General features: G+C 49.4%; 1 protein-coding gene across 4 annotated transcripts in view; it reads left to right on the forward strand.

Annotated features, from left to right (window-relative positions):
• Positions 1-26,220, forward strand: part of TASOR (transcription activation suppressor) — a 939,357-nt gene that overhangs the window by 873,208 nt on the left and 39,929 nt on the right. The window lies entirely within an intron of this gene.

Consider the following 26,220-nt stretch of genomic DNA (forward strand, 5'->3'; position numbering starts at 1 on the left):
TGATAGATGCGTCGCTTCTGGGATGGGGCGGCCACCTGGGAGAAGCGGAGATCAGGGGTCTCTGGTCTCTGGCGGTGTCCGATCTCCACATCAACCTTTTGGAGCTTCTGGAGATCTGTGTAGCACTGAAGGCATTCCTTCCTGCTGTCAAAGGAAGAGTAGTGTAGGTGTTCACAGACAACACCACTGCTATGTGGTACTCCAACAGACAGGGCGGGGTGGGGTCATGGATCTTATGTCAAGAGGCCCTTCGCCTCTGGACATGGCTGGAATATCAGGGCATATCCCTGGTGGTTCAAAACCTGGCAGGTTTTGTGAACGCTAGGGCCGACGAACTCAGCCACCGATGCATGATGGATCACAATTGGTGTCTTCACTCGGACGTGGTGCAAGGTCTCTTTCGGCAGTGTGAGAGCCTTGGTTATATCTGTTCGTCATAGAAGAGGACGCGCAAGGTCAGCAGTTCGGTGCATTGGAGATTCCAAGGCGGCACTCACTCGGCGATGCTTTTTCGTAGCGAGTGGAATTGTGGCCTCCTGTACGCCTTTCTGCCTGTACTACTTCTGCCCAGAGTGCTGAAGAATATCATGTGCGACCGAGCCCAAGTCATTCTTGTGGCTCTGAACTGGGCACGAAGAGTATGGCACCCAGAGCTCTTGAGCATGGCCATCGATCCTTCGATCAGAATGCCTCTTCGGAAGGATCTTCAGTCGGAGCAGCAGGGGACGGTTCTCCACCCAAACTTGTACAGCCTCCTCCTCCTTCTTGCGTGGAGATTGAGTGGCGACAGTTGACAAGTTTTGACCTTCCTCCCGAAGTCTGTGATGTCATCTTGGCAGCCAGGCGTCCCTCCACTAAACCGGCATATGCCTGTAGATGGAACACATTTGTGGCATGGTTCTCAGCAAAGGCTGTGGATCCCCTTTTTTCCTTCTTTCAGAGGTTCTCCTCTTTAATCTATCTTTGGCCCAGCAGGGCTCTGCTCTGGGTACTCTTAAAGGCTACCATTCGGTGATCTTCCTTTCTGTGCCTCCCTGATCAGCCTTCTCTTTTCAAGTCTCCGATTGTAAATAGATTTCTAAAGGGCATTACTCATCTCTTTCCTCCCTCGCCTTTCGTAATGCCCCAGTGGGACCTGAAACTTGATCTTACTTTCCTTGTGTGTGCTCCCTTCGAGCCACTAGATAATTGTGCTTTTGTCTTCTTACCTTGAAGACCGCTTTCCTGCTTGTCATCACATCTGCTCGTAGGGTGAGTGAGCCTCAGTGTCTTTCCTCCAAGCCTCCTTTTCTTGCAGTTCATCCGGACAAAGTGGTCCTTCGCACTGTGCCTTCTTTTCTGCCCAAAGTGGTTACATCTTTCCACATAGGTCAGACCATCACTCTGCCCACCTTCTTCCAACCTCCGCACCCTTCCAAAGAGGAGGAGAGAATCGACCATCTGGACCCAAAATCTGTCTGTTTTTCTACCTTGACCGCACTAAAGATTTCTGTGTGAACGATCAACTCTTCATATGTGGGTGCAAAGAAAGGTCGGGCTGTGCACAAACGTACCATGTCTTGATGGGTTGTCCTATGCATCAAAATCTGCTATTCTTTGGCGACAAAGGACCCTCTAGGAGGGACTGCGCCCCCCTCTACCTGGGTGACCGCAGCCTCTACTGCTTTGGGACGTGCAGTTCCGTTCCTTGACATCTGCTAGGCAGCTACGTGGGTATGCCTGCACATACTCTCAAAACATTACTGCCTGGATAGCCAAGTCCAGAGAGACAGCTTTTTTGGCCGTTATGTGCTCCAGGACTTTGAACTTAGTTCACAGACCCACAGATAGGCATTGCTGGGGTATCTATTCTAAGGTAAGAAATCTATAACTAATGGTCTCTTTCAGATGAACAAGTTACTTACCTTTGGTAACAATGCATCTGTAAGAGAAATCAATTAGTTATAGATTCCTTACTGCCCCAGCCATCCTCCCCGTTCTGCAAACTGACTTCTAGGGAGAGGGACTCCCTTCCAGGGCCCTAATTTTGTGCACCAGTGATCAGTGTCTTGCATGGCACTGCACTTCTGTCATAGAAAGTCATGTCAGAACTGAGGTCCACATGCAGGGACGCCAACTAAGAAGACACTGTGACGTCATTCCGGCGACCAGACAACAGACGCAGAGTCAACCGGCGCCACATACCGACGTGCAAGGGTACTGCTACAGAAAAATTCACTGGATCTAGTCCGACGTCTGGGGGTGATTCTAAGATAAGGAATCTATAAATGTTTGTCTCTTACAGATACATTGTTACCGAAGGTAAGTAACGTGTTCTTTTACCTCAACAGCATCCCTTAGGTGTTCACCAAGGTGATGGCGATGGTTGCAGCTCCTCTGCTCAGGGGTCCCAGTCTTTGCCTGTCTACGACGACTGGCTGTTGCAGACAGGCTCACCCCACGCTGTTGTCTCCCACCTCAAGACTACGGCAGGCCTCCTGCACCTTCTGGGGTTCGCTATTAAGATACCGAACTCGCACCTGACTTTCTCTCAGAAGGTCTTTTTCATCTGAGCCTTTCTGGACACGGTGCAGTGTCAGGCTTATCCTCCTGAACTGCAAGTCTGGAATATACAGGCTATGATACCTATGTTTCAGCCTCTATCCAGGGTGTGTGTTAGACTGACTCTGAGGTTGCTGGGCCTCATGTCCACCTGCATCTTGCTTGTGACACACACACATGCCAGATGGCATATGGAGGCTCCGCAGTGGGACCTAAAGTTGTAGTGGTTGCAGCGTCGGGGGAATCTTCCCAACATAGTCCAGATCTCTGAGGGATCTGCAAAAGATCTGCAGTGGTGATTAATGAAGCACAATTGGGTCAGCTGCAAACGCCTCTACCTTCCCCAACCGGATCTTACAGTGACTCCAGATGCGTCACTCCTGGGAGGTGTCGGCCATCTGGGAGATGTTGAGATCATAGGCCTCAAGCCAGTTGCGGAATCTGGACTCCACATCAACCTACTGGATCTCCGGACTTTCCGGGTGGCATTGAAAGCCTTTTTGTCCTCCTTTAAGGGAAGGCTAGTGCAGGTGGCCACGCTCAACTCCACTACCATGTGATACTGCAATAAACAGGGCGGTGGGGTTGTGAACCCTTTGTCAAGAGGCCCTGTGTCTCTGGACATTGCTGGACTGTCCGGGCATTTCCCTGGAGGTTCAACACCTGTCAGGTTCTCTGAACACCAGGACAGAGGAACTCAGCCGTCGAAAACTAGTGAATCTCATTCTGGAGATGGTGCATGGTCTCTTTCAAGAATAAAGAAATCCTTGGTCAGATCTGTTCACCACCCCCGAGAAGCCGCAATGACCGAAGTTCTACACACTAGGAGTTTCTAAGGTGGCTCTCACTCTCAGAAGGGTGTCTTGAGTGGAGTTCAAGCCTCCTATAAGTCTTTCCTCTGATACCTTGAGCATTTGCATTGGTCCTCTGGTGAGCCTGCTTCTTCGGGAGGATCTTCTGACCTAGCAGCAAGGGGGTCCTGCATACAAACCTGTGCACCCACCGCCTTCAGGCATGGAGATTGAGCAGCAACAGTTGATATCTTTGGACCTCCCTCGCAAAGTCTGAAATGTTTTTTTATCAGCCAGGCATCCCTCCACCAAGATGGTCTACTTCTGCTGCTTGAACAAAGTTGCTACATTTTGTGCATTCAAGACCCTCGAACAAGTGGCGGAATTTTCTACGGATATAGATACTTTTTTCCGTGAAAACGAGGATTCTGTTTCTTCTCCAATAACTCTATGGGATTCTTTTAAATGTACTTTCCGGGGTCAAGTCATTAAATGTATGTCCAAACGTAATTCGGCTATTAAAAAAGAGCTTACTGATTTATCATCTGAAATCAAAACTCTAGAAGCTTCCTTTCGACACACCAAAGATCCGATTAGCCTACAGCAAATAAAGCTCCTAAAATACAAATATAATACAATTGTTACTAAAAGGGCTCATATGAAGAATCGGTCTGGGAAACTTTTGGCTGCTACCCTAAAATTTCAAGATTTCTCTTTTAAGTCCTCACAAATTTCTTCTATTACGGATCACACTGGCTCTAAAAAATTTCAAACAGGAAATTCTTGAAGTTTTTCACGATTTTTATAATAAACTATATACCCCCTCTAACCAATCCTCTTTTGACAAGTGTCAATCTCTGAGGAAGATCGCTCCATCCTTAACAAACCTATTTCACCCGAGGAAATAGTCGCCGCGATCAAGGCCACCCGTTCTGGGAAAGCCCCTGGCCCGGATGGTTATCCAATATTATTTTATAAAACCTTTCTCCCGTTGCTTGTCCCTAAGTGACAGTCTGTCTTTAATTCTTTTGTTCAGGATGGCTCTGTTTCTGGTACGACTGCTGAAGCCACCATAGTTGTGATCCCGAAAGAAGGGAAGGACCATTCGGATCCTAAAAACTTCCGGCCTATTTCTCTCCTTAATATGGAAGCAAAGATTTTTGCTAAAATCCTGGCTAAACGTTTAGAATCCTTTATTCCTCATCTTGTACATCCCTCCCAAACGGGTTTTGTTAAGGGTCGTCTGGCAAGGGACAATATTCGCACTTTCTGTCATGTTATCGGTGCGGCCAAGCGTTCCCAACCCCCGGCCGCGGCCTTGGCCCTTGATGCAGAAAAGGCCTTCGATAAGGTCTCTTGGCCTTTCCTTCGAGCTGTCTTATGCGCACATAACCTTGGAGAGGCTTTCATTAACATGGTGATGTCTTTATACTCCCAACCTAAAGCTAATATTAGAGTTAATGGTGCTACGTCTTCATTTTTTAATCTTTGCCAGGGCACGAGACAGGGTTGTCCCTTATCCCCACTCTTATTTTTATTATCTATTGATCCTCTTCTTCGGTTGATTGATTTACATCCTAATATTAAAGGTTTTTCTTTTGGTTCTCACTGTCTTAAAACTGCAGCATACGCTGACGATGTTCTCATTTTCTCAGACGATATCGCCTTGGCCATCCCTGCTATTTCCGACACCATCTCTTTGTTCTCAACGGTATCCGGTTATACTCTAAATAAAGATAAGACGGAGATGTTCCCTTTAAATGCCTATTGCTTTCCTGCTCATATGGGCTCGGCTGGTTTTAAGTGGCAATCTACACATCTCAAATATTTGGGAATTTATTTCTGTTCCACTCTCCATGCCACCGTTGCCTATAATGAATCTCGGACTATTATCAAAGTACGTCGTCTTCTGGATACATGGTCTCCAAAACATATTTCATGGTGGGGTCGTTTACAAACCCTTAAAATGATGATCACGCCGATAATCAATTTCGTCTCCTCCATGCTTCCGCATAAATTGTCTGATTCCTTTTTTCGAGAAATTGATGCTCTCACTTCTAAATTTTTATGGAATGGCAAACGAGCTCGATTAGCATATAAATATTTACGTCGGCCCTGTGATATGGGTGGCTGTAACTTTCCGGATTGGGAGAAATACCAAACTGCTTTCTTGGCCTCTCAGGGTGCTTTTTGGTTTTCTCCTCCAACCCGTCATGTCCCCTCTTGGATACTCATAGAACAGGAATTAGCATCACCTTTACCAATTGCCTCTTTTTGTACTACATCCACTTTGCACATTCTGTTTTCCCGCTCTATCATTATTGATACAATTACTGCGATTAGGAAATTAGATAGGAAGATTGCAATTCCTTTGCATAAAACTAGGTGGTCTTCTATCTGGAGAAATTCCAAAATCAAGATTACTATTTCTCCCGACCTCATGTCTTACTGGGCTGCAAAGGGAATCTCTCTTGTCCAACATTTATATAGTGATTCTGGCGATCCCTTACCTTTCTCTACCCTGGCACACGAACATTCTTTAACAAATCTTGACTTCTATACCTTTCTTAAAATCAAGGTTGCTGTTTCAAAAACTCGTCTTCACCCCTCCTCCTCCACCATTTCGCTTTTCCACATTTGGCTCAAAGCTGGTCATGTTGCTTCCAAAATTTATAAGTTTCTGTCCTCTACTTCGCTTCCTGACCAGACGGTGGCACAACAAAAATGGTTGCGTCATTTTGATCACAACATCACAGATCATATCTCATCCGAAGCTTGGCAATCCATTGGTAAATTAGCTCTCCGTAATAAAATAGCTCCTTCCCTAATGCAATCTAAGTTTTTCTCGATCAATCTCCTCCATTGGACGCCTGTGCGTCTTCATTCGCTCAACCTTAAAGACGATGACCTTTGCTGGAGTTGTGGCTTGGTGGCTGGGGATTTTCCACATATGTTTTATCATTGCTCCTTACTTAAACCTTTCTGGGACCTTATTCAGCAACATTTGTCTCTAATTTTTAATATTGAGCTCCAACTTTCCTTTCCTTTAGTCTTACTAGGCCCCTTGGCTTCTCCGACTCCTCTCCCTTTAGACCCGATGGAATTACAACTGTTAGATCTTCTCTTGGCTGTAGCGGTCAAAATCATTCTTATGGAATGGAAATCCTTTTCGTCTGTCTCCTACCATACGTGGTGGGCGTGGGTATCCTTCTTACGCAGTGCCCACACCTCAGTAGATCTAGCACACCTGTCGCCTTCCATCTCTAAAGGGGTTTGGAAAGCCTTGGACGATCATATGGAACTCTCCTCGAAAGGGTTAGTCCCTCAATTCCCTGTTGATTTGTCTGTCTAATTGTTGTCTGTACTTTGCGCTACATTGGGTTGCTCATGTGGGAATCCTTCTTTTTTCTTCTTTCCTCTTTCCTGTCCTCTCATCCCGTTCTTTCTTTCTGCTGCTTTTTCCCTTCTTTCCTTTTTTCTTTCTTTTCTTCTACCTCCTCCCTTGTCCCCATCCTCAAATTAGAGAGTGATGCGTTTTGCTTTTGATTAATGAAAGCCTGTATTGGTTCATATTCTCAACTTAGCATTGATTGTCTTTTTTAATTTTACTTACATCTATTTTTACTGACTTCTTAAGTGCTGTACGTGCTTATCTTTTTCACTTATGTCAGAATGTATCACCTCTATTGTATTTGGTTTTTATTACTTGGATCATTATCTTTCTCAATAAAATCTTCTTGAAATCAAAAAAGACCCTCGACCTACTCTCATTGCACCCCTTTCTCAGGTTTGACAATTTGTCCTATCTTTGGCTCAGCAGGGCTTTGCTCTCTGAACATTTAAGGGCTATTTATCAGCCATTTTTGCAGTTCCTGGACCAACCATCTTACTTCAGGTAAGCTTTGATTAGGTTTCTCACAGGCCTCCAACATATGTTCCTCCCAGACCGGTTATCATGCTCCAATTGGACTTAAATCTGGTTCAGACTTTTCTGATGTGTACGCCTTTCAAGCTGCTGCATAACTTCTTTTTCCGATTTTAACCATCAAGATTGCTTAGTGGCCATAACATCTGCCAGGAAGGTCAGCTAACTACAGGTACTCTGGACACCATCCTTATACGTGCCACCTTCCTTCCGAAGGATGGGATACCCTTTCTTGTAGGCCGGAATACCCCTTGCCTACCTTCTTTCTCGGCCTCACCATTCTAAATTAGAGTAGAGATTGTGCCACCAGGACCCAAAAAAGAGCATTACCATTATACATTAATCATGCCAAAGAGTTCCGGGTGGATGATCAACTCTTTGTATGGTATGTTGAGGCAAAGAAGGGGAAGGCCGTCCAGAAACAGACCATCTCAAGATGGATAATGCTCTGCATAAAGATCCGCTACGCAGTGGGCAAATAGCAACCCTCTGAGGACTTGGATGCTCTTTCTACCAGAGTCCAGGCTGCAACCACTGCGTTAGCTCGTGGAGCGCCTGTCTTTGACATATGTCAGGCAGCTACGTGGGCATATTTGCGCATGTTTTCTAAGCACTACTTCCTGGATGATCAAGTCTGATAGGACAGGCATTTTTCTTGTTTGGTCAATTTTGCAGACCCACCTCTGGGTATGTATTGCTTGGGAATCTATTCTATGGTAACAAATCTATGTAGTAAGCTGACTTTATGTAGAATGGCAATATAAAGGCGTACCATGCAAAAAGTCCAGATGACCCTTATTTGAATTACAGTGCTTACTTTAATAATCTAAGTGCTCTATTTGTGGTAGTGTGTGTTCATGCAGCTTATGCTTCCCAGAGGGGCGAGTTAAGAATTTGCTGTACAAACACAACCAATAAATGGTTGACACACAAGAAGAAAACTGAGACCAATTTATAAAAATAAAGTACATATTTTATGAATTTAGACACCAAGATCTTTAAAATAACTTAAATACTTTCGGATATATCGTTTTTAGAAGAAAACAGTGTTGAGTCATTTTCCTCGAACTCTACAATGTTAACCTATGGGAGGGAAAACACTCAGTAAAATGGTACTTACAGTTGAAGTTCAGGGGTGCACTTTGGGATTTACGGAGCTATGGGGCCACGGTCTAAGTAACACCAGTAGTTTCCCTTTACCTGCTCTGGTGTGTCCAGGTTGCAGAGTTGCTAGTCGGGATAATAGCCTCCAGCACTACACTGGTAAAGTTAAGGGGACCTGAAACAAAGAGGCTGCAGTGGGGGACTTGAGGACAAGTCCGGCTGAACCCAAGGGTGGTTCACGTTGTGAGGACCCCTAGGCGTAGGGGACACAGTCAGAAGTTGTGAACCTGGGCTGTGGGCCTCCGTGCAGAGGTGTTTGGCTGGCTGGCCACTTGTGTTGTCCGGAATATCACCTTGCCTACCTTCTTTTCTCTGCCTCACCCTTCTAAATTAGAGGAGAGATTGTGCCACCAGGACCCAAAAAAGAGCAGTGGGGAGGAAAACAAGACCGAGGGGCCACTCTGGTCATGGGTCTCGTTGGTCATGAAGTGCAGGAAGCCTTCCAAGGCAGTAGTGTCCAGCTGGATGAAGAAAAAGCCTTAGCTGGTGCAAGTTCCCTGGTACTCGGAGTATTGGTGTAGGGAGGGGCTCTGTGGGGTTTAATGTCTCAAAACCTTGGCAATGAAACTGGACTGATCTCCTAAGTCCACAAAAACCTCCTCCTGATGGCCAACAACACGGTGAACCAGACAAATGTGTCTGATGCCTGCAGATGCAGGACAATGGCTCCTCCACCCCAAGGGAAATGCTAGCTGGTTGTCTAAGTGCTGGATGGCCCTCCAAGTGTTGGGAAAGATGCACAGCTGCAGGACGAGTTGCTTCTTTGCAGTAGTTAAGGAGGTAACAGTACCAGTTTCTGTGCCAGTCCTTGGTTCTTGTTGTGTAGTCTCTCCTTTTGCCCTTCTTTAGTTCCCAGGAAGTCATATCTGTATCTCTAGTGTTGGGCGGGACCCCTAAATACTCAAGGTAGGGGCGTTTAGGAGAGTATAATGTAGTAGTCATGGGCTACTATAGCAAAGTGCCCCTTTTTGACATAGTCACCCCCACTTTTTGCCTGGTACATTATGTGATTTTGACTGAAAATGCACTGGGTCGCTGCTAACCAGGTCCCCAGTGCCAGAGCTCTTTCCCAAAAACTGAGCCATTATTCCAAAATTGGCACAACTTTAGCCCCCTGTACATCCCTAGTAAATGGACTAAGCATTGGGATTGAAGGTGGTCCACAAGGGCTACAGCACAAATTGTGCCACCCAGGGGGCCCATCACCAAGATCATGCAAACTGCCATTGCAGGCTGAATGTCTTGGTACAGGCAAAAACAAAGAGTTGACATGGCATTCATCCTTGTGTGCAATGCCTACCAACACTGTGTGAGATATAGGTAGGCCACCCCTACAGCAGGTCTTACAGCCCTAAGGCAGAGTGATCTATGTCCCAAATGCGGACCTGTGTGCTTGAGCAGACATGACACTGCAATATCTAAGTCCATTCTTGGATAACACAAGTGAACAGGGAAGCCATAAGAGTACAAGGGCTGGTCATTCATCATTACGAGTTCCCCAGCTCCATGATAGCTTCACTGTACCCCCTTATGTTTGGTACCAAACATTTTGTATCTGAAAGAAACACGTTAGTTATAGATTCCTTACCTTAGAATTACTCCCAGGCGTCGAAATGTGGGGTCGGTCATCTCTGCATTCGTTGTTGGCGTCGTGTTGCCGGGATGGCGTTGCAGTAGCTACTTAGACGCCACCTTTGTTCTTTCTTTTCCATGTCAGCCAGTGCAGATCCGGAGAAAGCGGTACCTCCAGTCATTTTTGACTGAACTTTTTGAGCAACTTTTGTCTACGTCTTTTTGAGTCTGACTCCTGGTGCACATAGGGATGCCCGGCTTCAAGGCATATGCGGTTCCTGTAGTCGACTGATGCCTGTTACGGGTCCGCACCGCGTGTGCCTCTTTTACCGGGAGCGCGACCACAACACCAAGCTGTCTCAAACTGACAGTCCATGGCTCCAAAGGCTTTGCGAGAGCGGTCCCGAAAGCTTCTTGATCGCCGGCAGTCGGCTCCGCTCTGTTCGAGGTCGCGAGGGAGGTCGTGGGACCGGTCACGGGGCCATTGTCACTCTTTCAAGTCTTTGAAGTCTTCGCACTCGGGGTCGGGTAAGTCGAAGCACAAGAAGGAGTCGAAGAAGCATTGTCGCTCTTCGACTAATCCCCGTTAGTTAGCTGACGCTATGAGGGATGCGGGCGGTGCCCCTCCCGCAGCTCCGCAAGCGGAGCACGACGAGTCGACTCCAGGCTTCCCTCCCTTCCCGGGACGACTCCTGCCCAGCTTTGTAAATGTTACGAGGCGATGCCTGCCATCTTTGGGCAGCCCGAACCCGCCGGCGCGCCTTCGGCCCCACAGACTCCGTAGGTGGACCTAGGCCTTCTCCGCCGATGGTCCCGGCGCCGCAGACACAGCTTGATCAGCACCGGTTATTACGTCTCCACCGGCGCTGCTTCCTCTGGCACCGCTACTGCGTTTCATGCCGGTCGCCTCCCGGCGCCGAGTAGGGTTTTTGTGCCCCTGTTCACTCCTGGGGCCCCTTTTCGGCCAGATTGGCGCCCAGAGGATAAGGAGGAGGACTGGTGACCCTCTGGCTGATCAGGTAGAATCTGAGCAGGACTGGAGAAAGGAACTGTGGGATGCTAGTGGTCTCGACACCTCCCTGACCTTGGCATGTTATCTTCTCCTACCGTGGTTACAGAGGAGGGAGCATCAAACGTAGTGGTGTTGCGTAGGGCGGACGAAGCTATCAACCTCAAGCTTCCTACGGTGGCTGTCAGGACTAACCTCCTGATAGAGGTGCTTCAGCCCCTGCTGCTGTTTAATTAGGCCCTTACCGAAGTCCTTTTGGGCACCTGGTCCAGGCCCCACACGAGGGCTCCTGTGAATATGATTATTGCCGTCTCCATCGCCCGCCTCTGGGCGCCCCCACTTTCCTCTCCCAACACCCCACCCTGGAGAGCTTGGGGGGCCATGCCTCTACTTCCAAGAGTGCCTTCCCTTCTGCTCCACCGGAACGGGAATTCAAGAAGCTGGATTATCTTTGGAAGAAGATTTTCTCTTCCGCCAGCTTGGGACTGCAGTTGATTAACACTGCATGCCTGTTATTCCCACTCTGTGTGGGATACGGTGGTGCAGGTGCTGCCTCAGTGTCTGGAGGAGGCCCGGATAGAGCTCTCCCAGGCTGTTGCCGTCAGGAGGGATGTGTAGAACTTTACCATCCGTTTTGGGCTCGATACCGCCGACTCTTCGGGCAGGTTGATTTCCACATCAGTAGCCCTTCGTCGCTGCGCCTGGATGAGATCGATTGGCTTTTCGGGGGATGTCCAGAATACCCTCATGGACATGCCCTTTCATGGCCGTCCCCTTTTTTGCCACAGAACGAACAACAGTCTGGAACGTTTCAAAGACTCACAGGCTATGGCCAAGTCATTGGGCCTCTCCAGCCGCCCTGCGCAGTCTGCTTTTCACCCCTTTCGTGGCTACGGAAGGGGTGCTCCACAACGTTCCACCCAGAGCCACAGGCCCCACCAAGTTTCCCAACCCTTGTGCAGCCGGTACGTGGGAATCACCTTCTTGGTTCAGGGGGCCAGCGGGTGGGCCACACCATCAACCCCCACTCTGCTGCATCCTCCAAACCTTCCTAGTCCGACTTTTGAGGCCCATCAACCACCAGTGGGCGGCAGGATCCATCATCACCTCCCCCACTGGCGCACCATCACGTCGGATAGGTGGGTTTTGCTGCTTGTTCGAAGGGGCTACTCCCTACCCTTTGAGACTACCCCTCCAGCCATGCCACCGCAATACCACCGCATATTTGAGGATCACCGGGGCCTTCTCCAACAGGAAGTTACGGCTCTCTTGGCCAAGGGAGCAATCAAGCGCGTTCCTGTCCCAGAAGTAGGTTGTGGGTCTTATTCCCACTCTTTTCTGGTTCCCCAGAAGGACAAGGGCCTGCATCCAATCTTGGATCTCAGGAACGTCAACCGCTTCCTCCGGAAGGAGATGTTCAAGATGTTGACGCTTGCTCAGGTCTTGTCTGCATTCAACCTGAAGACTGGATGGTAGAGTTGGGCTTGCAGGACGCTTATTTTCATATCCCCATCCTGCCGTCCCACAGGGGGTTAACTGCGATTCACAGTAAGCCGCAAGCACTTTCAGTTTACTGTGTTCCCCTTTGGCCTTACCAGTACCCCTCGGGTGTTCACGAAAGTGATGGTGGTGGTCGCAGCTCATCTGCGCACTGCAGGGGTCTCAGTCTTCCCTTACCTTGACGACTGCCCCAGGCAGTCATCTCCCACCTCCAGACTACGACCGACCTGCATTCGCTTGGGTTCTCCATCAATGTGCTGAAGTCACACCTGATTCCCTCTCAGAAGCACCTCTTCATCGGAGCTGTTCTGGACACGACGCAGTTTTGTGTCGATCCTCCTGAACAGCGAGTCCAGGATATTCGGGCTATGATTCTGAACTTTCAGCCTCTATCCCGGGTTTTGGTCAGAATGACCCTGAGGCGGCTGGGCCTCATGGCCTCCTGCATCCTGCTGGTAGATCATGCCAGATGCCATATGCGGGCTCTGCAGTGGGACCTGAAGATCCAGTGGGCCCAGCACCAGGAGAATCTGTCCGATTGTGTCCAGATCTCGGAGGGCACTGCACGACAATTGCAGTCGTGGCTCACAAACCAGCAGAACCCTCTCTTTTCCCCAACCAGAACACACAGTGGTGACTGACGCATCCCTTCTGGGATGGGGCGACCACATGGGAGAGGTGGAGATCAGAGGCCGCTGGTCTCCGTCGGAGTCCGGGCTCCATATCAACCTTCTGGAGCTCCGGGCGATCCGTCTTGCACTCAAGGCATTCCTTCCCTCTGTCCGGGGAATAGTAGTGCAGATATTCACGGACGACAACAACACCGCCATGTGGTACTGCAATAAACAGGGCAGGGTGGGGTTGTGGACCCTATGTCAGGAGGCCCTCTGCCTCTGGACATGGCTGGAACATCAGGGCATATTCCTGGTGGTTCAACACCTGGCAGGTTCACTGAACGCCAGGACCAACTATCTCAGCCGCAGGTGCAGGATGGATCACAAATGGCTTCTTCACTCTGAGGTGTTGCAAGGTCTCTTTTGACAGTGGGGAGAGCCTTGGTTAGATCTATTCGCCACCGAAGGGAATGCGCAATGTCAGCAATTCTGTTGTACCCTTTCCGCCTATACCACTTCTGCCCAGAGTGCTGGAGAAGAGCAGGCCCGACCGGGCCCAAGTCATCCTTGTGGCTCCGGATTGGGCATGAAGAGTCTGGTATCCCGAGCTGCTCAACAAGGCCATCGATCCTCCGACCAGTCTGCCTCTTCGGGAGGATCTTCTGTCGCAGCAACGGGGGACCGTCATCTACCCAAACCTGTCCAACCTCCACCTCCTTGAGCGGCGGCAGTTGACGTCTTTTGACCTGCCTCCCAAAGTTTGTGATGTCATCTTGGCAGTCAGGCGTCCTTCCACTAAGACGGTATACGCCTGCCGGTGGAACAAATTTGTGGCATGGTGCACAGCAAAGGCTGTGGATCCCCTCTCTGCCCCTCTTTCTGAGGTTCTCTTATACCTCCTTTCTTTGCTCCAGCAGGGTTCTGCTCTGGGTACTATCAAGGGCTATCTCTCGGCCATCTCTGCCTTCCTTTGGTTTCCAGATCAGCCTTCTCTTTTCAAGTCCCCAGTTGTAAATCGTTTCTTAAAAGGCATAACTCATCTCTTTCCTCCTATTCCTTTCGTTATACCTCAGTGGGACTAGAATCTAGTCTTGACTTATTTTATGAGCTCTCCCTTTGAGCCGCTTCACAACTATCCTTTGAGACGTCTGATGCTTAAAAGTGCATTCCTGGTTGCCATCACATCTGCCAGGAGAGTGAGTGATCTGGGCTCTTCCATCTAAACCTCCTTTCCTGTCTGTCCATCCGGACAAGGTAGTTCTCGGGACTCGTCCATCCTTCCTGCCCATGGTTGTCACTGCCTTTCACATCGGGCAGGCCATCACTTTGCCCACCTTCTTTCCGCCTCCACATCCTTCAAAAGAGGAAGAGAGGCTCCACCCTCTGGACCCAAAATATGCGCTTTCCTTTTATCTGGATCGCACCAAACAGTTCCGGGTGGATGACCAGCTCTTTGTTGGGTATGTGGACGCCAAGAAAGGTCGGGCAGTACACAAGCGGACTGTCTACCGATGGGTCGTTTTGTGTATCAAAGCCTGCTATTCTCTGGTGAAGAAGGAGCCTCCAGTGGGGCTGTGCGCCCATTCCACCAGGGTGAAGCCAGCAACTACTGCTCTAGGACAAGGCGTTCCTCTGAATGACATCTGTCGGGCAGCTACGTGGGCTCCGCTGCACACATTTATGACACACTACTGCCTTGACAGTCAAGTCTGGAGAGATGGCTTCTTTGGCCGTTCTGTTCTCCTGGACTTTCTGGTGTGATCTTGGTTCGCAGACCCACCTCCAGGGTTGGTATAGCTGGTGTATCTATTCTAAGGTAAGGAATCTGTAACTAACGTGTTTCTTTCAGAAGAACAAGTTCTTACAGATATATTGTTACTGAAGGTAAGTAACTTGTTCTTTAAACCTACACTGATGCCAGATTTATTAATAAATGAACCCAGAGAGCACCACGGATGTGCCCCCTGAAAACCTACTGACTACCAGTGACTAACCTTTATCCCGAGTTGACCCACCCACCCTTGGCTTTTGGCTCCCCTGAAGTACTTTCCCCTTTACCGGTTATATCTGGCCTGATCTTCTTTCCACTCCTTATTAGGTCTCGGCTAGCGTAGGCTGCGCATGCGCAGTCTCGCTTGCGAGATCTCATGTCTTAGAATAGGGAGGCTTGAACCAGCCCCTCTTCTCCATTGGCTGACTCCCTAAACGGCGGCCAACCATTGGGAGACTCATTTCCTCGATGACCAACAGGCTGGTTTCAGACCCTCCCATTCTACGGAGGCAGTGGTGACAGCGGTTATGGACACGCTGAGACAGGGGGCGGACAAGAACTTGGCCCAGGCCCTGGTGCTACTTGATCTTTCGGCCGCTTTCGACACGGTCAACCACAACATCTTGGTCGACCGTGTCAGAAATGCTGGGATATCGGGCCTGGCCCTGTCTTGGATTGTGTCCTTTCTCCAACTCCGGACCCAATCTGTTCACCTATCCTCCTTTTCTGCCCCTTCCACTTCACTTTCTTGCGGTGTCCCCCAGGGTTCTTCTTTATCTCCCCTCCTGTTTAATGTTTATATGCAGCCTCTTCTGGTCTCCCTCCGTCACTCTTCTGTTACCACTTTTAATTATGCAGATGACTTACAACTTATCTTTCCTATTGACTCTTCTCCTCTTTCCTGCTCTAATTTCCAAACCACCATGCTCTCCATCTATGAGTGGATGAACTTCAGCGAGCTGAAGCTCAACCCTAGCAAGACAGAGCTGGTCCTGATAGGCGGGCCCCCTCATCCTTGGACTTCCAACTTCTGGCCTCCTGCCCTCGGCCCCCCCCCTGCCCAGTTGACTCCGTGAAGAGCCTAGGTGTTGTCATCTCCAGTGACCTTGCGATGCGGCCGCACATCAATGCTGTTACCTCGGCCTGCTTTTTCCATCTTCGCAGGATCGGGAAGATCCGAAGGTACCTGTCCCCAGAGGCTCTTATTCTTGTCATCCTGGCCTTGGTTACCTCACGTTTAGACTATGCCAACTGTCTATACGTGGGGATTCCAGCCTACCATCTTCAACGGCTTCAACTGGTGCAAAACCAGGCTGCCAGATTAATTTTTCAGCAACCAAAACATCAACATGTCACCCCACTGTTAAAAACTCTGCACTGGCTCCCTGTTGCGCAACGATGCATCTTCAAACTTGGCTGCACCGTTTTCAAATCTCTTTTTGTCTCCGCTCCTGCTTTTATTTCTCTTTGCCTACACCCTTACATCCCTCCCCGACACCTTAGATCCTCTGCCCACAATCTGTTGGTCACTCCCAGGTTCAGACGCAAGAAGCACGGTGGTGCTGGCTTCTCCTTCCTTGCCCCATCTACTTGGAACTCCCTTCCCCTCCCCATTCGGCTCATCCCTGACTATCCCTCCTTTCGCAAATCTTTAAAAACTCATTTGTTCCGTCTTGCCCACGGTTAGCTGTCCACACCCCCTGCGCCCTAGCCCACTGTCTTCGAGCGCCAAGAAACCAATTGGTGTATGAGCGCGGTATCAAAATCCTTTAACATAACATAACATTGGAGAAGAGGTTTGTATGACATCATTTTTTTTAGCTAATCCCTGTCTGTTTCGGATTGAGGGGCGTGTTTTTTTCGTTTCTTTCTCTTCTCGAAAAACACGCCCCCAAGTCTGCAAAGGACGGGGCTTAGCTTCAAAAAATTGGCGAGTGCTTGTTTTTTAACTGCGTGTAACCAAAAGCAGAGGGCGCGAGTCTAAGGGAGGCCAGAGTGACATGCGAAGAAAGAACGCCTTCGAGAGCTGCGGGACCCGACGATCCACCGGTGAGACCTCATACCTGTCTCGGTCTAGCAGCTAGAAGTCTACTCACACTGGCACTGCGCCTCCTTGAACCCGTGCGGGAGCATGGCGTGTTGAGAAGGCGCTGCAGTGCTTGCCGGTCTGCGCGAGACACGGCTCTGTGCTATGATGTATCTAGTGTGTTTCTGCTGTGGCCACCTTCAGGATTTCCACAGAAAATCACAGCAGCTGGGCTAAACTTGTGTTTCTTGAGCAAACACAGGGGGAGGGGGGCTCCTAGCTCCCTGGTGCTGAGCCCCCCCCCCCATGCTCTTCGGTGACTCGTACATTAGGCCGCCCTCGTCCCAGCCGCACCCCACCGTGACCTTCCACCACTCCCGCCCAGCAGTAGGCCTTGTGGGAAACTTTATATATGTATATGCTTATTTCCATTCGCAAAAAGAGTCCCTCCTAGTTGTTGAATGTCACTCATAATACACTGTCATTGTGAAAATGTCCCACATAAGCAAATCTGTCCCACTCTAAGAAGGCTATCCACAAGCCCGCTATGCATTTTCGAACCCGTTTTCTCGGCGGACTCTGGTACCCTAAAAGACAGGATCCACCCTCCCCTCCAGATCGCCCGGCCACGCTCCCACACGTGCCTCTCCCAAGGGCACTTGTCTGTGCAGCATCCCTGCCCCCATCCCCCTTGGCCATCCCCGCCTCCTGTACTGCAATCCCTGTTTCCCCACAGTGCCTGACACCCCGCATTGTCCCCCCAGCGCCCGCAGCACTAAACCCCATCTTTATCGGCCCCGGAAGGATGAAATGCCCGTGCATGACGCCCATCCAACTCACGCACCAACCCCCCCCCCCCCCCCCCCCCCCCCTCAACCACTGCTCCTGCGCACAGTAGCCTCCGAACTGCATCGGCAGCTCCACTCTTAAATCCCCCCCACTACTGCCCTGTGAGCACATTACTCGTGCCATTATCATAAATGCCTCCAACACACGCCTCCTGGAAACAACGCTTCCGACTTTCACTTTTCCTTATCACGCTCTCCCTGCCGATACCTGGAGTGGGATCCTTGACGCTATCGAGAGACAGAGGTCTGTTATTGACAATTCCCCCATTGAACCTCCTAACTACGAATTGTCATGTAGTCCTTTGTATTGATCCTAGCCCCCTTATTTAACCTCCACAAGGGGTGGGGGGGGTTGAGAGGGGAGGAGGGTCCAAACTCCCTGCCGGCACTTCTCCATGCTCACTCCTCCTTTCGCCCTGCATCCCCCCCACCACCAACCGAACCCCCCCCTTATTTGCCACTCCCTGCCAGGCCTGGTGGAGCAGCCCCCGCCCACCTCTTACCAACCCCATTCGCCTACCCGTACCATCGTCGGCCCTCCCTGTTTTCCTCATCTTACAAATTCCTTTCCTCTGCTCACCCCCTTTCTCCATCACTAACCCCCTACTCCGTGTCTTCCCTGGCTGCCTGCGGTGGTGCCCCCACCCCCCTACTCCCTTTGGCGCCCTTTCCTTCTCCCACCCCTTGTTCGCTTTTGCACCCTGCCATCCCCCCGAGCCCAAAACCCCAGTACAGTTTCACTGGGACAGCGCCTAATGACATTCTATAGCTCAATTTATTGTTCTACATTCTTTGCCACGTGCAACTTTCTCCCAATCACTCTGCTGCGAGCCCCTTATTGGCCGACAAGTTCTGAATTACAAACTCAATGCCTAATTCCTGCAGTATACCTATAGTGCCTATTCACTAATGAGTGCCTCCAAACGATATGATGTTGCTATACATGTAATATATCCTCTTAATTCTGTTCACCTTTGAATCGGAGGCATACTATCCGAATGGCACCACACTGGACATCCCTCGCCCATGCCCATATTCTTATCTCTCCACATTCCTTCTCCTGGACGGCCCCCTCCCCCTAACCCGGCCCATCCCTCCTTTACCCTATAATCCGACCCCATTATTACTCCTCCATGGCTACCCAATTGGCGCCCTTTTCGCTATCCTTTCCGTGGCCTTAAATGGCATTCTCGCGCATCCCATCGTCACTCCGCAGTACTAACCGAGCAAGTTACCTCTCTTTGTCCCTCGACATCCTAGCCGCCCCCGCTAACAGATGCGCACATCTCCACACATCTCCAGCAAGCCTGATTCCCTCCGTGTCCAGCCTGCCCAATCTGAATTTAAACATTCCACCACCTGGCCCGTAGCACCCTCCCCCCCTTATTGCACTTGAGCCCCCAGCCCTGGGCGCAACCCAACCCGCCGGTGGCAGAGCACACTCCTACTCTTGGTTCTCCTGGCCACGACCCTCCGTGCCGTTAATTACTTTCTTTCTTATTGTTGAGTGCCACTGTCTGCGCGGCACCCCCGCGCCCATCCCCTCGTGTCTGCAGTTCTGCAAACAAGCCCGCACTCGTCCCCCCACAGAACACCCCTCCCCACTATCCTGCCAAGCCACCATGGTGCACGCCTCCACAAACCTCCCCTGGGCCCCCAACTATTCACCACCGGGGGGGGGGGGGGTGCAGGAGAGCGTGCAAGCTGCATGGCCGCACTCCTGTAAGGCTCCTGCTTCCCGGGGAACATATCCGTCAATTATCCTTAGCAAATGTACTACAAGATAAGCTAAAAAGTCGGCAATACCAAACAGAAGTGTCCCTACCGTCCCGGTAGAAAAATCGGACTGATCGGATGATCACCGGCGGAGAACTGACCGTCAGGAGCTGTGGCTGTGCTGGAGACCGGAAGTGCGCTGCAGACCGGCTACTGAGGCTGGGAAACACCGAAGCCCTCTGAGTGACGTCTGGGCCGAGCGGTAGTGCCTTGCATAGGCGGCCCCTGCCCCCACAAAGGATTGTGCCGATGAGAGGGGATCCGACTGGAACTTATTGGCAGAGGAGAGCGGAGGCCGGGCAAGAGGAGTGTGCTGATAGCACTGTACTCGCCAGCGGCCGCCAACCGGCAGCAGGAGAAGCGGCAGGGGCTGTGAGCTGCACGCAACGGCCCGGCGGCATAGAGCCCTACAGATTGCGAGCCCTGTGATTGCTCCGCTGCGGCTCTGAAAGGTGGCGCGCCTGAGGGGACTCGACTGTTCCTCGCCCCCATAGCTTTAATGTGGTGAGAGATTAGCGCGTCTTCGTGCGGGGCATTGATACGCAGCAGTGACGCAGAACCTGGGGTGGTGACATAGTTTAATCCCCCCCCCCCCCCCCCCCCCCCCCCGCGCACAAAACAGCAATTCTGCAAGCGTTTACTCAGGGGAGAGGGGCTAGTGAGCCTTTGGTATGCTGGAGTACGTAGGAACAGACGATGATTCCAGTTATTGTGCAGGTTTGCTATCTGCCATTGCTTGCAGCGTGAGGGTGCGATTCTATCCGCAGCAGGTGGGCAGCCGTAGTGTGCCCATAGCAGATTGAAGTGACTGAATGGTGCTGTGCAGCAATACCGCCCTGAAGCCCTGAGTGCCTCTGCGATCAGTTAGGAGATACCAAGGGGACAAGGCACGGTGATGCGACCCCTCCCCTACTTGGTGCTGCACGAGTGGTGGAGGAAAACGCTAGTGGACGACTGGTGAGAGGGCTCCCGGGGGTATCACCACACGAGAAAGAACGTACAACACCCCCATTTGATACATTTGCGATGACCTTCCCTAGGTCCACACGCCTCTTACACCATGGGCAGGCCAGATGCCAGGCAGCCAAAATTGACTTTTGATGCCACGAAGAAGGGTACGAAACCTACGCAGGGAGATCAAAACCAAGAACATGTCGCTCACACCAGTGGATCTGATGCCCCGCAAGCATCGGACATAAATAATATCCTACAGGAGATTAGGCAGGGTTTCGCAACAGTTGTTGATAAAGTGGACAGGATGTCGTCCAGAATGGACGCAATATCGCACAAATTAGATGGGCATGAAGACCGCATCAAAGAGACGGAGCGGAGGGTATCTGAGGCCAAAGACGTCACAGCTCAGAATACTACGAAACTGGCTAGGGTGGATGCGTTGCTCCGTACCATAGCAGCCAAGAATGAGGACTTGGAAGCGTGCAGTCGGCGCAATAATATCCGCGTCATAGGGATTCCGGAATCGACGAATACTGGGCGAATGGAGGAGTATATAGAGAAATTGTTACTAACGGCGATTCATCGTAGAAAGGTCGCACAGATCACTGGGGCCGAGACTGACGCCTGGTAACCCACCGCGGCCCATCATCACGAGATTATTAAACTATCGGGACAGGGATGTAGCACTCAGAGCGGCGCGAAACAAGCAAACACTGAGCTGAACTATGACTGGAACTCCTTCTCAATATACCCAGACTTTTCGCCTCTTGTGCAGGAGGAAAGACGTAAATTCCTAGACATGAAAACTGAGAGCTGCACAAATTGATTATGCACTCCTGTATCCTGCGAAACTTAGGGTGAACAGAGTTTCTTCACGAAGCCGCAGCAAGTAGAGGAATTTCTAAGAACGGTGAAGCGAGCGCACAGAGGAGGAAAGGACCAGGAGGCATTGCAGCGACGTGACCACGAGGAAAATGATGAACATGTGGAATAACAGCTCTAGCAGGATGAATAGTGTAAGACTTATAGTGGACTAATGCGGGCTGATGCCCCACATGGACTGTTCTGACTGCTGGGAGGTGAGACCTTTCCTATTGACACATTTGCATATCTGTTAAACGGTTCCCAGGCTTTACTCCCCCCCCCCCCCCCCCCCCCCCCCCCCCCCCCCTGTGCCTCGGCCTGCTGCACCATCATGGTGAGGCTGGAGGGGAGTGAAGGTACTGCGAAGCTGTCTAGTTGTGCACCCCCCTAAGGGTATGCCCCCCATTGACGACTATGTTCCAGTGGGTGTTTTGTTTGTTATGGGGTAGTGGGGAGGGGGCTGGGATCGGGATTCTGGCAAGTTTGGGTTGCTTCAGTGTGTGGAGGGAGGGGGGTTGTTGAGTTTTTTTCGATGGAAGCATGATTGGAGATGGATGGAGGGGAGTAAATGGAAGGTACACATGGTGGTCTTATTGTCTAACTGCTTAGGCATTACAGGTAATTGTGCACTTGATGTGAGGTACGCGCAGAGGTTCTGCTCCAAGACCCTCGGCAAAATAGTGAAAAGAAGTCCTGGAGGTATACACCGGTATGGTGAGAAATGTGGCAGGGATAGATTTCTTAGGCACACATGCAGGATGTAGCTACGAATAACCTAAATATACTTACATGCAATGTTCCCTTTAATTTTTTTCCTCTGTGTGCGGCAGTGTAAGGTCTATGTGCGCTGCAACCAAGGCTGTGTGCGCCAGTAACCAGGCGCGCGTGTGGGTGCAGCGCTAAATATCACTCCAAACTTTTGCTTAAAAAAGTGAAAAGACGGTGCATTTTCTCACATACAGATCCACGTGAACGGTGTTAAGGTAGGTTTGAAAGCGTCCCACATAGCAATTTGAAACCTTAGCAGCTATGTTGATGCCTTTCTTTTCTTAATAGAGCTGGGCTGCAGGGTGATTGTGGGCATTTATTCAAGTTTTCATGTTGATTTCAGCTCATGATGGGCGCTGTGATTAACATGAAAACTTTAATCAATGCTCTCTTTGAGCAGGAAAAATAAAATTATAATAATGTTATTATAATTTTACTTTTTGCAGTTACGGGGCTTGGTTAGGGTAGGGCCGCATCAGGCTTTTGACTAACACATTTTAATGCTAGTGTCCGCATCACCGCATTAAAATGCATTAGTCACGTATTCTAGCGCCCCTCTGACAATGCTGCAATTGAGGCATGCTGCCAATTAGGCAGCACCAGCATGCTAAAATTGTCTAACATATGAGAGCATGCAACTGTGCCTTCAAATTTAAAATGCTATGCGTCAGAGATATAATATTCATGAACAGCGCTGAGCGGGCAGGCCAGAATTTAACAGATCAATTAGCCGTTCGCAACCAGCCTTCCTGTGAGTCTACTTTAATTTGATAGATTCCACAGGTCCCTTGAGCATGGTGGCTCTAGGGCGGCGCAATCGCACCGGGCGCTGACTTTGGGTGGGGTGACATGATAGCAGAAAAGTTGCAGATGATGGTGCAAAGTAGGAATCTTTTCACTTGCTGGCTACTCCCTTGTAGGATCCTCCTAGAGGAAAAGTCTTGGAACAACGTGAGTGTGTGTCCAGAAAAAAACTCATAAGAAAAAAGCTGAAGGCAGAAACATCGAAGTCCTAAAGTCCAGTTGTAGAGAAGATGGAAAATAACCCACTAGAACACAATCAAAAAGCTGTGGCTCAGAAATCATTAAAAAATGAAGTCGGTTCCATGAAGGCTCCCAAAGCAGGGCATTACAGAATAATGTGCAAATCAAAATAATTTTAAGTCCCAAGTGAGCAGCAAAATCAATAGAGAAACGGACAACATGCCTAGTAGCATCGGAAAGTCTTCTACTCTTGCCCAAAATCAGGGAATAATATAAGAAATCTTATCATAGAACAGAGTAGAAAGTGCAGATTTATCATGACGTTAGCAAAAGTATCGCATTTTCAGCAAATCAGAGCACATTTTTATTAAATGTTATATTGACTTAGCACCTAAGCATTATCCCACTTCATGAATATTTATTCTGCCCACTCTTTCCTAATGGTATCCCTGATGCCAGAACAACAGCAATTTGTTATGAATGACTAGGGTACAGTGAGCTAGCAGAAAGTCCTTGAAAGATACAACATTTCTGTGTACTTAAGAGCAAGTCAATGGAAATGAACAAACATGACTCTGCTTGGGTGTGTGCTGCAGAAATAAGGAGTAGTGTATATGCTGAAAGATACATCCATTTTGAGCAAAATGGCGGCTGGACCTAACTTGAGGCCTTCTTAACAAGAGGCACATTTGTTGAAGTGCAATATTCTCATGCCAGTGTACACATACAATTTTGAAAGTAAATCCACGGTTTGAACGTTGTTAATAAAGGTCAAAACTATCAAATGAAAAAAACTCCAGCAACCGTAATTTGACTTATTTGCCATTTTCGACACAAACACCCTCTGCAATAGCATTCTGACCACCAAGCAGCCATTTGAGGGTTGTCCTTCTTTTTCTCCAGGCTTATATTAACATTTGAAAGTTAAATATCAGGCTCTCCGATAGTACAGTGCAATATCGAGAGGGCTGTATTAACATTTATAAGGCCGTATTAACCTCTGGAGTGGCGTGGTAACCTTTAAAGTGCCATGCTGTGTGCCCCACAGGATTTGAGGAGCTGTGCCAGCAGTTCCTGGATGATAGTACAAGAACACACTGTACTAGAGGCAGATAGCAGGAAGGAGAAGGAAAAGTCATGTTTACCACCCAAACTGCAGTGTCTTGCTTTATTCGAGTTGTGAACATGTATGTAAATATTCAGTTTTATTTATGTATGACATGGCGCACCGTGGCTAGTACTCTTTCTGCATCCTCTCAATTATGTCAGATAAAAGAAAATACATTCACTGATTTGCACAAGATCACACAATGTGGCCAAGCCTTTATTTTCATCTTCAGCGATTATTATATATTTAAATTATGCATGTACATGAAGGGTTAAGAAATTGCACCCTGGCTCCATGGTTTCCACTCTTGGATTTTGATTTAACAGCTCAGTGCAGTTTTGGTTCATTCCTATTAGACTAACTAATCAAAGTGACATGCTATGGCATTCTGGGAGTTGCAGTCTTTGTTCACCTTAATCAAAGCACTTGCACTAAAGTGCATTGGGAATGAATGCCAAAGTTCTGTATTATAGAAATTGCCTTTGGAGGCAGCAGGTGTTCAGATCAATTAATATTGCAGAAGGGTCCCCCGATGATTGCAGAGACCGTGCTGCAAAACCCTTTTATAGCTGCCAAGTTTCTCGGGTCCATGAGAGATGTGCTACTCTAGTCCAGGTTTATTTTTTTCATTTCTGGGACTTCTATTCCTGTATTATAATAGAGTAAACACGACTACATGTCCCAAAATTCAATAAAAAATCCTAGAATGGAGCAGCACATCACGCACCGACCTGGGAAAGTTGACAGGGCTGCCCTTTGTGGGGAAGCATGTTTATCATCGACGCATTGTAAGTGAGTGTCCCATGCACAAGATGGCAAGTCCTTGACCATATACCTTTCTCATTATATGGACAGATGTGCCTGGGTAAAAAGAAGTCCCTGGATGCTTACACTAAGAATGTGCCATCTAGGCCATCCACAAAGTGATACCTGCAATTTGCATACTTTTTATATAGATACACAAATGCATCTCTTTGTCCCACTGTCAACATTGGTGGGGAGAACACGGATCCAGTGTAAGGAAATTAGTTGCCCATTGTTTTAGTTTGATTGGAATTTAGTTTTTTGAACTCGAGTCTGTAAAACTGCTAACAGTGAGACTTCCTCGTGTCAGGGAAACTTCTTCTGTGTGCAGATTGCGGCCCTATGTCCTGGGTTACACCTTCAGTCAGTCCTGGCTTTGCAGCAGGTGTCTAGCTGGGGCTTGTAAACCTTTACTTGCAGGGGGCACAGGCCCATGCATGAATCAGAAGGTGGGGGAGACTTGTTGTGGACAGGCCTGGGTGGGTGTTGTGCAAAGGCCCATCTTGCGGAGGGAGTGGGCACACCAAACGAGCCCTCATTGCAGAAGGCCCAGTATTAAAAGGGCCCTCTTCCTTGTGGAGGTGGCCAGGGAGCACTCAGGGAGAAGTATCCCTTCTTGTGGAAGGGGGATGTGAGATATGGGGTTCTTGAGGTGGAGACAAGAACTGTCCTTGTGGTGGATGGGGCGAGGAGGCAGAGTGCTGGAGCCCTGGCCTTCTTTAGAATCACGGGTGACCTGGAAGCAAATGCCGCGTTTGTAAGCTTGCTGCATTTCTTCTCATAATAGAGCGCAGCTGCGGGGTGATTGTGCGCCTCTGTTAACGTTTTCATGTTAATGGCAGCACCCTTCATGGCCTGCAATTAACATAAAAACTTTAAAAAAGGCACACTATCACACCGCAGCCAGCTCTATTTAGAGAAGGAATGCAGCAAGCTTACAAACACAGCGTGTGCTTTTAAGTGATTCTAAAAGCACACGCTGTGTTTGGTGCTGCATTTCTTTTGTTTTCTAGAGTGTGGCTGCGGGCAGATTTGTGCTTTTGTTTAAAGCATTAATATTAATTGCAGCATGTGACGGGCTGTGTATTTAACACCATGAATCCAACAGCCGCACTCTAGAAAACAAAAGACATATAACAAGAGGGAGAACTTGCTAAATGCAGCGGCGGCACGATTGCCCTCGGGGATGTGCGCACCACAG

This window comes from Lissotriton vulgaris, chromosome 9, assembly GCF_964263255.1.
Source record: "Lissotriton vulgaris chromosome 9, aLisVul1.2, whole genome shotgun sequence".
Lineage (NCBI taxonomy): Eukaryota > Metazoa > Chordata > Amphibia > Caudata > Salamandridae > Lissotriton > Lissotriton vulgaris.